Source organism: Falco rusticolus, chromosome 4 (assembly GCF_015220075.1).
Source record: "Falco rusticolus isolate bFalRus1 chromosome 4, bFalRus1.pri, whole genome shotgun sequence".
Classification (NCBI taxonomy): domain Eukaryota; kingdom Metazoa; phylum Chordata; class Aves; order Falconiformes; family Falconidae; genus Falco; species Falco rusticolus.
In genome coordinates this window covers 52,603,279-52,616,284 of record NC_051190.1, presented here as the reverse complement: position 1 = coordinate 52,616,284, position 13,006 = coordinate 52,603,279, and the positions used below count along the sequence as shown (strand labels likewise).

At 43.4% G+C, this 13,006-nt stretch overlaps 1 long non-coding RNA gene across 1 annotated transcript; it reads right to left on the bottom strand.

The window, feature by feature from the left end:
• Nucleotides 1–1,225: 1,225 nt before the first annotated feature.
• LOC119145791 lies at nt 1,226–11,049 on the bottom strand. The gene is made up of 3 exons (XR_005103531.1): nt 10,698–11,049; nt 6,270–6,438; nt 1,226–3,279 (listed from the first exon to the last, which is right to left on the bottom strand). It is a non-coding gene; the product is annotated as an uncharacterized LOC119145791 (long non-coding RNA).
• Between the last annotated feature and the right edge of the window lie 1,957 nt (nt 11,050–13,006).

Sequence of the window (13,006 nt, the reverse complement as noted above, 5' to 3'; positions counted from 1 at the left end):
ATAAAGTTTTTAAATTATAAGTTTTAATAAAAATATTAAAGATTTTTTTATTTTAAAAAGAAGCCATTTTCCTGCTTCAGAGGTGCATTGCAAATACTTTGCCCCAGCTCAAAAGGCAGTCCAAGGTAGAAGGCAACATTGAAGAGAGCTGGGAGAGCTGCATGGCTCCCAGAAGCCCGTGTCCAAGAGACTGTCCTCCAGAGACAGTTAGTTAACATGTGAAGTTTGCTGTCGTTGCTCAGAGCAGTTGGCATTGGCCACGGAAGATGCGTTGAGCTGCTGACAGGACTCAGCCAGGTTGTTTCTGCTTTCTCAGAACAGCTTCACTATTTGGTTCATCCACAGATCACCTGTGCAATGAGACAACAAACCACAGTGGTGTAACCTGGGCGTAGAAGAAGTTTTTTCCCCCATTAGTGTGCCGTAAGGACATTTTGGATACATATTGCCAACAATAAATCTAAAAACCATCACCAGGGAGCCTTCCCAGGCCCCAGAATTCAATCCCTCAGATAAATTGCTGCAACAGTCCCCAGCATGGTTTTGGCCCAGACCAACAAGCACACTCCCAAGCAGGCACGCTTCAGAATTTAGCACAGCCCAGGGACCATTTCCCCATAGACAATTCAGATGCAGACACCCCATTTTGCAGACAATGGAAGTTTAATGACTTAAATGTGGTCAGACATGCTTAGCTGGCTTCAGAGCCAGAGAAACGCCTGAGCCAGAGCTCAGGTCTGTTCCATTTACTAGTGCAGATGAAGCCATTATTTGTTATTCCTCAGAAGAACTCACCAGCCACAGGAATGGAGTTATCGTGGAAATCGAAAGGGGAAGCCTGGCCACAGTGGAACTGGTGGAGTTCTACTCCTGATGGCTTTCAGGAAAGGATTGTTTTGTGTGGCTTAATGAATTCAGAGAGGAGATCCCACAGGCTGTTCAGCAGGCCTTTGACTTATGATCCACCTCATCCTCCCTTCCAGCCTTTTTCCATACTGTGGAAGAAACCAGTATTTGCTAGAGCAGGATGAGAAGCATTTTACCATTTGTTTGGAATTACTGATTTATGAAAAACCATCTCCCTTCTGATACAGAAAGCAAGCAATGAAATGTGAAAACACCCCATGCAATGAAATCTATGACAAAGCAGGAGGTGAAGAGAGAGAGGTAGTTTTGTGGCATGGTTTATTCTAATTTCAGCTGCTTTTACTTGACATATGCTTTTCTTTAAAAAAAAAAAAAAAGAAAGAAAAAAAAAGAAATTAAAAGCTGTGTGGACGCATTCCATCATGGGAAGGTAAAAAGGGGGCGTTACAACCTACAGAAGTAGTATTTTTAAGGGAAATTCAGTGTTTGGTAACTGGTCTTGAAAAAAAGGAGGCAGAAAATGTAGCTCAGAAGTTTGGGCCTGTCAGGTCATTTATGGATCTGAAGAGGAGAGACTTTACAAAGTCTGTTTCTCAGAGGGCAGATATTCACTGTATTTTGGAAGACCAACTCCTTTTGGAGTAGCTCAGCGGGGGTCCCTCCAAATCCTAATATTTAGCAAACCTTCCACTGCGTTAAAGAGAATGGAATAATGATTTTGTAGATTCAGGGCCTGGTTTGTTCCCACTCTGTCCAAGCCAGGAGTCACAGCGGCTCAGTGAAGGGCTTTCACTTACCAAAGTTTGCCAGACTGAGGGCACACACCACCAATGGGAGATGCAAGAGTTGCTTTGGATGGCAGAGAAGATTCCAAAAGCAAGGAAGGCATCACTTCTACCAGCAAACCCTGCTCTGGCTTCAGGGTTTCAGGGGTCTTCACCCCAGGTACCCACACAGTTTTGACTCAGGAGCACAGGAGAGGGTGAGCCTGTTCTACAGTGAAACAAAGCAAGTAATTTCACCTGTTTTGCAGGTGAAAAGTGAAGAAGTCGGAAGAGGTGTCCTATCTTTGCAACCTCCATAGTGGGATATTTAGAGGAACAACATTTGTGTGGCATTAAATGTGGGTAAATTTCATTTACTTCCACTCAACCCCAACTGCATCCCTGGCTGCAGGCTCCAGGAGAGCAAGCTAATTTGGAATAGCCTCTGTATTGGACAGGGATGATCTTGCCTCAGTGTGAACTTGAGCCAGTTCAACCCCCTTGCTCATCTTCTCTAAACATGAAAGCCCATTCTCAGGGGTTGAGAACCCCAGCCACGCAGAGGCATATGAACCAGATTAATCTCACCAGGATATGGGTGGGGGACCAGCACAGGGAAAATTTCAGTCCATTTCATACCAAACAGATCCCGAGACATGAAAACTTGAACCTAAGATGATTTCTGAATTGAACTTCTGACCTACCAGAGAGCTAGCCAGTTTCAATCACTGAAACTGTGTGCATAAATATTTATACTTTGCAAATGCACAAATATAACCCCCTTCCTTGAAAGGAAAGAGCATGCCCTAGCTAAAACCTGGCCATATATTTTTACTTCAGCATGAAGAACTGAGGTATAAACCCTACAATACACTACCACGAAGTCTGAAACCATAAAGGTAAACCCAAGCTATTCTGAGTTAATAGGATCCATTTGTTGTGTGGAAGAGGCACCAGCATATTTTTTTCTTTGAATGTAGGAATTAGGTAAGTGAAGTTGTCAGGCATGCATGTATGAAATGTAATCTGGCTAACCCCAGCATTCCAGCCAGCCTGGCTTTCAATAGCTGAAGTATGCATGATAAGTTTTATGTAAATGCAGGCAACCTTGTCTTAATAACTCCCTCACTGCCTGAAGCCCAGCGTTTCGGGATGCAGAGACCTAAGCTGTGAAACTATAGATATTTTATTTTTTTTAAATGGAGACAGCAATGATTCTTTTCACAGATGCTGGGCACTCTAGATGAATGGTGCTCTAACTGCGCAAAAATATAATCATTATTTTTATTTATTTATTACCGCTCTGATTGACACAAGGGGATAAGAGTAAAATCAATCCAGAGCCTCTTCACAGAGGCCCCTAGCATATTTCCCCTAAGGCTCACAAATCAACACTGCTAAGTAAAGAAATTTCCACTTAACACCTCATCACCCCCCCCCTCCCCGCCCTGCCCTTGCCAATGTTTATGTACATACTTACCTTTATTAGTGTAGGGGGGGAGCCCTTGGGATTCCTGGTATTGGTAAAGAAAATGTGTGCATTTGCAGGGTAAAGGGCAAACTCAGGGTTCTCTTGTTTGCTGGTGGGTTTGAGTTTCTGGTGGTTTAGGCAAAGTCTTATGGAGGGTCTGGCAAAGAAATCTTTAATCTTGAAAGGAAAAGGCAGAATTAGAGCACAGGCATTGGGAAGTATACAAAAGGAAAGAAGATCTACCTCCTTAAACCTGGGAACAAGTTGCACTGGCATGAGGTGTGTTAAAGTCGTTTGAGTTTGCTCCACCACAAATGGGTGTCATTCTACAAGCAGAAGCACTAGCCCAGTCCAGACTGACAGAGGAATTGGCTTTTCATCTTGAAATGGGAGTTACTGTTTTTTGTTGAGGAAATCAGATTTAAATGAGCCAGGAAATCAGATTTAAATGAACCAAGTGTTTTCTCCAAATATTTACAGTGTCTGAACATGTCTCTACTGTTATTCAAATTATATGTAATAATGTTCTTTATCATTAAAAAAGAAAAAAAGTTGTGACACAGAGAAGAAGACGTCCTTTCATTATAAATATATAATTTTGCCTACAAAAATACAGCATTTCCAGTTTTGACTTCCTTACACAACAGAATTTTTTTTCCTTCTATGTAGGTGTCCTCGGGATGAACCGTGAGTTCAGAATCATCCTTTACTGAGTGTCTGTCAGAGAGGTGGGATGTTTGCATCCATCTCCTTTATCCTTAATTCTTGTTAAGGATGCCACCAACCAAACAAAAGGGAAGGGTCTGAGTGACGATGGATAGAAGCTGAAACTCCATCAGAAGTTTTGAGCTTGTGAGACAACTTAATGGATGCACTTCAGAACAATACAATGAGATACTGTCCTTTTTTTCCAGCTATTAAAACTCTCAAACATGTCACCAATGCTGCTCTTGGAAATGTAGATGTCTGCTGCGTGAAATTAGAGAAGTGAAAACATTTTCCAGGACAGGAAGAGTTTGGAGGTTTACATGCACATCAGGGTGCCCTGCTAAGTTTAGACACTAAATTTGGAATGAGCCAGTACGGAGCTTGTTGACTCTGGCTGGTACCTGGCTTGATCATTAGCCATAATTTTTGTTTGTCTGTGGCCAGCTGTCTCACTTAACCATCTGGCTCTTCCTCAAAGACATTCATCCATCTTTTTATTTCCTTCTGTGACAGCATGTCCTGCTTTGTGGACACGTTGCCAACAATAGAATGAAGAATGGCCCTTAACAATTCAGGATTAACCAAGCTCGCTCTTGTACAAACCAAGCAGTCTCTAGCCTGTTTGCTACATTAAGGACAGACCATTGAGGCATCCAAAGAACTGCAAGGTCAAACTAAGGAATTGAAACATCTGTGCTGAACAGTGAGACACTACACAACCCAGTTTGGCCCACTGGAATTACTGATGGAGCAGGTGAGTTAATTAAATACTGTACCCATAGACTTCAGCTACAGTCAAAAGCCTATTTATAAACACCAGTTCTTCAGATATGTCTTCCTTCTCTTAATTCATAAAAAAGAGTGTGTGCTATATATCTCAGATTTAGTGGAAAGACTCGTATAGTTTCATCTCAACAAACGTAGTTATTGATGATGCCAGAAGATTTTATACAAAGGCTGGGAAGAATTTGCCCTTGTTTGCTTTTGGGGAAGTTTCCAGGATAATTTACTGATGTGCAGTTAAACTCCAGTCTTTTTTTTTGCTTGGAAATGTTTTAGAAATGTTTTAGAAATGTAAAAACAAATATCTGGTATGACTAGTCAGGCAGACTTGGGGGGGGGAACAAATGAAAAAAAAATCTGATCAGAATTTGAGATTTAATTTCACAAAGAGCTTTCCAACATAATGTTATGGGGGTTACTATTTACAGTAAGATAGCAAGATTCCCACAAAACTTGTTGCTACCCATGGCAGTGGAGAGACTGGACTCTCTTTGACAGATCAGGCAACATTATCAACCCTTCCTCACCACAGGGGAACTGGGAGGCAGGAGCACTGAGTTCATCTAACTACATATCTGTGACAACCACAGATAACTCATTTCATCCTGGAGAAAAATCCAGAGTGGTTCAGATGAATTTCACCAACACACTAACTGAAAAGCCTGCAAGATTCAGTCCTGCTTAAACAGCATTTACTTGATGTCATCTGCATCAGTGGAAGGGAAGCACCAGGATATTGGATGACAAATGCCATGCTCCAGCACCCACCACCATCAGTCTCACGGCTATATCCAGCTCCTGCCCTAGCTGCAGGTATAATTTTCCCTTATTCTGAAAGCAGAGACACCTGAAGATGTAGTGACCTGCACAAGGGTGCACAAGAAACTGATCCCACAGCCTCCTCTTGCTGACCACATCACCATCACCATCCATCACCTGAATGTCACCTGTTAATTCAGGCTGAAGAAAGTGCACGGGGGATCACTTGAGCCGGTGAGGTTTAACTAGACAGGTAACTTTTTCTGCTTCCCCTGATGCTAACCTCTGCAAGAGCAGTTGGCTACCTGTGACAAGTGCCCATGAATGCATTTAACACTTACCTCAGTATTATCACCCAGAGCTTTTGCTGGTGAGGACAAGGCAATTCACACGTTAAACTCTCATTAACATAACAGCTGTTGCACTCAGGCACAGCCCCCTTCCCCTTCCCTTCATCCCACCCCACAGGCACCCACTCTGACAGAAAGCAAACAAAAATCTATCAAGCCTTGATTGCATCTTTCCAATCTCAGTTCTCTTCGATCTTGGATAAGATAAAAGTATGTTCCAGCCACATATGGATTATTCTACGGTTCCTTTTATACCTGCGAGTGTAGAGACCTCCTTCCATAGCTATCACCCTGCTGGAAGGAGTCTACAAATCCCTCCTGAGATCAAGCATGTATTTCCTGAGCAGTCTGCAGCTAAGCTATGTTTTTCTTGCACCAGACATGAGACACCTACGTTGGCATCATCCCTATTTTACATCCAAGCTAGGGATGTTAGCTGTGGACATCACTGGAGAGACCTCGATCTGAACCAAGTGGATACAACCTAGTTTTAAAAAGGGTGAACACCCAACCAACACTTTTCAAAGTGTAGAGATTGTACCCCAATAAAAGGTGCAGAATGAGTACCTCTTTACAGAAACAGCCAGACATTCAGGTCCTGTTGATTCCCAGATCTTCTGATAAAAGGCTGGGAGGGCTGTTACTAACTCGTGCTCTCACTTAGAGGCAAGGCTGTAATTCTGGGCTAGCTGTTGACTTGGCCGCCTGGTGAGTATCCCTTTGCCTGCAGATCTACCTACAGCAAAAGAAGAAAACACCAACCAAGGGCGTTGCTCGCTCCGGATACATGTCCTGCCCAAGATTTGTCTCAGAAAAACCTCCCTTTAAGAAGTATTTTCATTTGAATATGAGAGCAAAACAAGGATAGCCCTGCAAGGATATTTTTCTTGGTCAAATATTTGTAAACCATACGTTTGTGGCTTTACACAGCTGGAAATCATATATTGCCTCACTGGCAGGGCAGTGTGTTTTGAGCAGCCGGGGAAGGGAGTGCATGATAAGCATCCAACCCTTTCATTATCCCTCCATCCCTTCCTCCCTTCCAAAAGAGGGGAGAAGTGAATGTATAGGATGTTTTATTTCTCATGCCTGTGCTCAATTCTTTTGATTAGTCAGAATCTGTCTGTCTACCCATCCTAAACCAGAACATTTTTGCCCAGTTTCACCCAATTTCTTCCCCCCCACTGTATTTCTATGTCACCTCTCCCCATGACAGTTACGTATGTGAATGAGCAAAGTTGATTTTGGAAAAAGTACTTTCCATTGCTTCTGGCCTTATACAGCACCTCGCCTGACTGCGTTCTGCTTGCTCTGTGATGATGAACTCAAAGCACTATTGTAAAAATAATAATTGCAACACCAGTAATACAGACAACAGTTACCAAATTTCACTCTCAGGTTCCCAAACATGGATGCATAACTGAAACCTGTTTGCAGTTAGAAATACCATGAAAGGTTGCAACACCATGGGCATCCAAAGACACTAGCTTTATCCCTTAGTATTATGTTCTCAAGCTTCAGCTGTAGCCTTCACACAATGTTTTAACCTCAGAAGTACAAGCACTTTTTAGCTTCCCCCCTCCCCAGTAACCCCAAATTTTAAGACAGAGCTACATTGCAAATGTATTCCATGCAATAACTCATTAATGCCTAACCCAAACAGCATATTAATTGAAAACTCTCTTTGATTTCAATTGCAAGTAAGCAAACGATTCCTTTTTTTATCGGCTTGTTACTCTTACCATATTTAGGTACAACACACCTTAACATGCAGAGGTGTCATTTCTAGCTATATTTCTGGGAGGAGGTATTCACGTCCCTCTAACAAATTATTGGTTGGTTTTTTTTCCAAATTATTCTTCAATTTGTCAATTCCTTCTGCTCATACTGCCTTGGGTAAATGCTGCAAAGGTTGCAAGGCACTGGGATTTTGCACTGTCTCAAATAACTACTGGGGTTTTTGTTAGCAAACATAAATATTTTCAGGAATTTAGATGAAATCTCCTGAACATCTACGAATTTTGAGATTTGTGCTGTGGGAGATGTCAGTCACCCACTTCAGATCACACTGCTTGGTACATCATACTATCCATTCCAGGATTTCAGTGGACTGAAGGAGGAAACCTAAGGAAGAAGGAAGAAAAAGAAGGAGGACCATTTCTCTTCCATTTATCTCCGAGGCACTTTGGGGAGATGACTCCTAATACTGATGCCCATGTTCTCTCTACAAATAATGGAGAACAGTATCCTACCTGTCTTAGGCATGTACCCACTTTAGACACTCCCTCTGGACATCTCTTCATCATGAACAGGGAGGGAACAAATATCTGACTTTTGGAAGACAGTGACACATGACACATAGGCAGTTGAGATTCCTGGAAGAACCAGCCTGGCTCCCCACATACATTTCTACCTCAGCTAATGCCATCCCCAGCCTACAGTCAGGTTACCTGAGATGACAGCCATACTTTTAAATAATTATATGCACCAAAAAATATTTTTTCTGGCAGTGATACCAGCTGGTATAGAATGGCCCATGTCCTTCCAGAGAAACTCTCTTACAAACACAGGGTGGTGGTAAGTATCTCAAACTGCATATGGGACTGGGCCCTGGTTTATACTAACATCAAATTGTGCACAGGGATTTTTTTGGAAGACAGCCAGTTGGCCCAGGCAAAACCGTGCCAGGGAACATGCTAACAAGTCAAAAGTATAAACTCAGCCATCTTCCAGTGCTTGGGAATACTCCCTGGCATTTTTCACTCAATAATACAAACATGGCCTGCACAGGCATAGGGCTCCTGTGTCACATCCGTACCATCAGGTTACACAGCTCACACCTGAACACACCACCACAGGTCCTTCATTCAACAAACCTCCCCGCCTCCCTACAGCTGTATAATTGATTCATTGTGTCACTTCAGCCTTGATCGATCCTCTCCACAGCCTTCATCCTTCTCATCAGCCCACGAAGCCAAGCTCTCTGCTGGTGACAGCCAGCGTGGTCCCATGGATATATGGGGAATGATGCTGAGTTATAACTCCTGAGGGTCTGGCCCGAACTGATTAAACTTCCTCCACAGATTTGGTTTAGTTTTCCTTTACTGGAGAGAAGGTGTCTAAGGAATGTGATGATCTCAGTCACATTCATGCTTCTTGAAGTGGAAGACTACCCACATCATCCGATCTTTCCTCAGTATTGTTACAGCCTCATGCCATGCTTTTCAAGATTCTGTGGGCCAACGCACTATCCATGTGGCAAATAAGAGCCTCTGGACACCTGATCCTGGGGATGGAGTGGAGCCAGGGGGCTGTCAGCAGAAACAACATTGTTCAAAGGGTGGGCTCGAAGCAGTGAGGTCAGCTGGTGCCAGAGCCATGAGCTGGCATTTAGTGGAGGGAATGCTTCACTTGCTGCTCGCTCTCCGAACCCCACGTCTGCTCTGCAGATGGAAAACACGTTCCTCTGTGCATAGCGATTCCTGCAGCCCTGCCAGGCCAATGGCACTGTGGGTGCCTGAGGTTGCCGCTGAGGGATGAAACCCTCATCTAATTCCCTGATAACCCCTGCTGCTAACACCCTCTTGGGTCTGGGAGCTAAATACTTAGTTCTTTGTGATGTTAGAAGCCAGGAATATTTTTGCATCTGGTTTTCATGGGATTTTGACATAAAATGACTGGAATGCAAATGTCTTTGGGGGCTACTGCTTTGAATGAATCCCCCTCTCCAGTTCTGGGTCTTTGATCCTGAACCCCAGTTCTTTGCTTCAGTGCTTTCCCAGGAATGGATGATGTTCATTTTCTAATTCTCTCATGGACAAACAGCCTTTGTGGTGTAAGACTGGTCTTAGGCAGATTTCTGTTACAGTTTGATCACCTTTGAAGAAGGAAGCCAGAACCGCAACATTTAATCTCCTATTACTGCAATATAAGCTTGATTATCTACATCCACATTCATTCTTGAAAGACAACCCCCACCAAATGAGACCAACCTAATTGCGCAATGCACTTAGTTTTATTACATCCACACTTGGGAACAACGCTAGGACTTCTGGAGGCCCAGCCTATGCTGCGAGAAGCTGACTCAGCCTGGAATTCATACCCCTGTAAATCATGAAAAATTATCCATGCTTCCAGGGCATGATGGTCAAGAGACAGGGGCTCTGGAAAACCTTTTCAAAAGATACCATGCATTTGGCACACTTAAGTGTGTTAGCTTCTGCATTTCAACAGAGACGCTGTAGATGCTCATGCATAGGCCAGAAAAGTCAATATAAAATAATCAGTGTTTATCCGTGAAGTGATGAAAAATTAATAATTTATGAAACAGAATCCATGTTAGAGTTCAGGTTAATTCACCTAGCAAAGACAAGTACCCAGGGACTCTCCCTCCCCTGCTTACAGAGGACAGAAGATTACTCTTTAGGAGCCATGATGGAATGGAGGCAGAACATGCAGATCCTTTCCAAAGAAAGAGACCTGTTGATCTTTTCTGTATTGCCCTACAAACATTGTGTTTTCCTATCTGCTGGCAGAATGTTCATGAAAAATATCATCACATATGCCATAATTCTACACACCCATGGAGGCATTCAAACCCCTCTGGTTATAAACCCCACCAGATTTAGGTCTAAGAAAAGTCTATGCTGATTTAGAGCTAAGGGAGTAAGATCAAGAAGCCAAACATATTGGGACCAAAGAAAAGTTAGACAAAAGTAAAATGCCCTGAACTATGTACAATGTGCACATCGAGCCCACAGCACCAACCACTTTGCTCCACAGCATTTTGCTCTGCCTTACTCCTACTGCATCATGAGAGTGGACATAGCCAAAAAAACCCTCAGAAAAATGCAGGATGCAACACATTGTCTCTTACAAACACCAAGCTCATGTTGCTCACTATTGTAGATATTTCCATTTGGTCATGTCCCACTAGTTAGGACGTATTAGTTGAAAGGTGCTGGTGACAGCCATTGCCATCTCATAACAACCTACCTTTCACAGCAGTCAGGAAAGCATGCACAGGGAAGATGTCTAAATATCTTCAGCTGATGGGATTTCCTGAGCCTCATGTGGCCTTTCTACTTCACTATGTATTGCACTTTCAAGTGCTTGTCCAGCTTCACCTTAAGCCCCCACAAGCCTTTTGCAGCCACAGCCTTCTTCAGCAGGAAGTTCTTTTGCATGAAGAACCAGCCTGTCCTCCCAGCCTCGTTTGCTGACCCCTAGTTCCTGTATTGCAAGAAATCATGACAAGTCAAATCCATGCCCGACGCCCCTGTATCATTTATAATGTTACAGACCTCTGCCATCTCCCTTTTCTTTTTTCTGTTTTGTTTTTTTTTTTAAAAAAAGAAAATTTTCTTTTCACCTGGCTGAAAAATCCAAACCATCCCTATTGTTTCTGACTTGAGAGTCTTCCATACACTTGGTTACCATTCTTGCCTTTGTCTCAACATTTTCCAGGTTTTTGCTTAGGCTTTTGAGCAGAAAAGGACTACAAACAAATCCCACAACAGACTAAATGCTCACCATGGAAATGCTCACCAATGTTTCAGTCAATGTCAGCAGTAACTAGGCTCTATGGACGGGCTCCATGCACACACAATTGTCCAAGGCACGTAGGTGACCTGAAGCTTAAGCTGTAGATGGTGGAATATTTCTCCATAAAACATAAAAGTGTGTCCACATAGCATTGCTCCAGAAATAGTACTTGCACTGTACCACTCGCTGTGAGATACTGTTACAGATGAGAGTGTAGCTCAATCAGTAGCCAGCCCACCTTTTTGTGTCCTATTCATGCAGACCAGAAGATGTACTCAAATGCTCTGCAACTTATAACTGCCCTCTGAAAGGAAAGTAGCATGTGAGGAGCGAAAATGTACAGTTTTTCTGAGTCTGCAGTTAGGACAAGCCAGGGCTCAGACCTGGTCCTGGCATTGCAGGAGGTGCTGGGGAAGATAGCTGCTCCAGAAAGCACTGAAAAAGCAGTTTTTCATTCTGGGCTAAAGGAGAAATAAGAACTGACACCTTTTCCCAAAGGAACGATCATACCAATGGAAGCATCTCCAAGCTCCGAGTGTGGGGAAAGATTAATATCTTTTGGTGCTCCATCCTTCCAAGTCTGCTGACAGTGGTTTCCAACATTGCTGACAAGCTCTTGCTGGCTGAAAACAGGAAGGTGTCACCTTTTGTACCCTAAATTAAAAAAAGCCAGGACACAACAGGAGATCTGAGGCAGGATCAGTCTCACTGCATTCAGATCCCCAAGTCTGAGTTGGTCACAGAGCAATAAATATAGAGAAACCAACTATTCATCTGGGCTCGTGAAGACACCATCCCTGTGATGATTGCCATTAGCCCCTGTGGCTTTTGGGCACCTTGGGGCAGATGCACCCTTCTCAGGTGTCCACCCATCCAACCACCCTGGCTTTTCAGTTTGTGGCCTGGCAGCCTGGTTTGAAATCCCTCTGCCTCTAGAAGACAGGCTCTGTTATCTCCAGCCTTCATGGTGCAGGGTGTGACCTTGCTGTCCCCCATCCACGTCCTCAGCTGCTAGAGGGAAAACAAGCGCAGGAACCCCACCCATCACCATGTGTCAGCCTTCACGGCAGGTTGGGAGGTGATTCATGTCGGCTGACCTCATGTAGTCATGGGCAAGTGTCAGGCTTATGTAAATGGTCATCTGAAATCCAGGCATGAGCTAAAATATTCATAACCATAATCATAAATTAAGCTGGCTCCTAGATTTGCAAATAAAAGCTCAGAAGCACCCGGAATTCAAAGGCATTTTGGAGCCCAACAGCTTTTCTCCATTTCTTCATGAGAGAAGCCCCTTGCTGTCAGCATAGTCTCTTTCCTGTCCTCCCAGACAGTGTGTCCTAAAAGCGTTCCCCTCCAGCCGTCCAAGGGACACTACTTGCCTGTGCTGCATCCAGCCTGCTAAGAGACGCTACTGGCCTGCGTTGTATTTCAGTACAGCTCCTGCCAGGAAATTAGCTATGGAGTGATGGTGATAGTGTTGTGCTTACTCAATCCTAGCCCTGTTTAATTGGGAAACATTTGTATTTTATAGGCAACAAGGAAAAAACTTAGTATTACCTAATAGGTACATAAATAAATTATGGCAGGGCATGTGTCCCCATTTAAGATGACAGTTTGAACAGTTCCTGACTATTCCAGCACAATGTATTTCTTATGAGCAATAATTTTTACCCTTTTTTTTTTTATCACACCTGCCAATAAGTGACTTGTGCAAGTGGTCCTCTGTCTGCAAGGGAGGAAGACATCTGATCCTCCCAGTC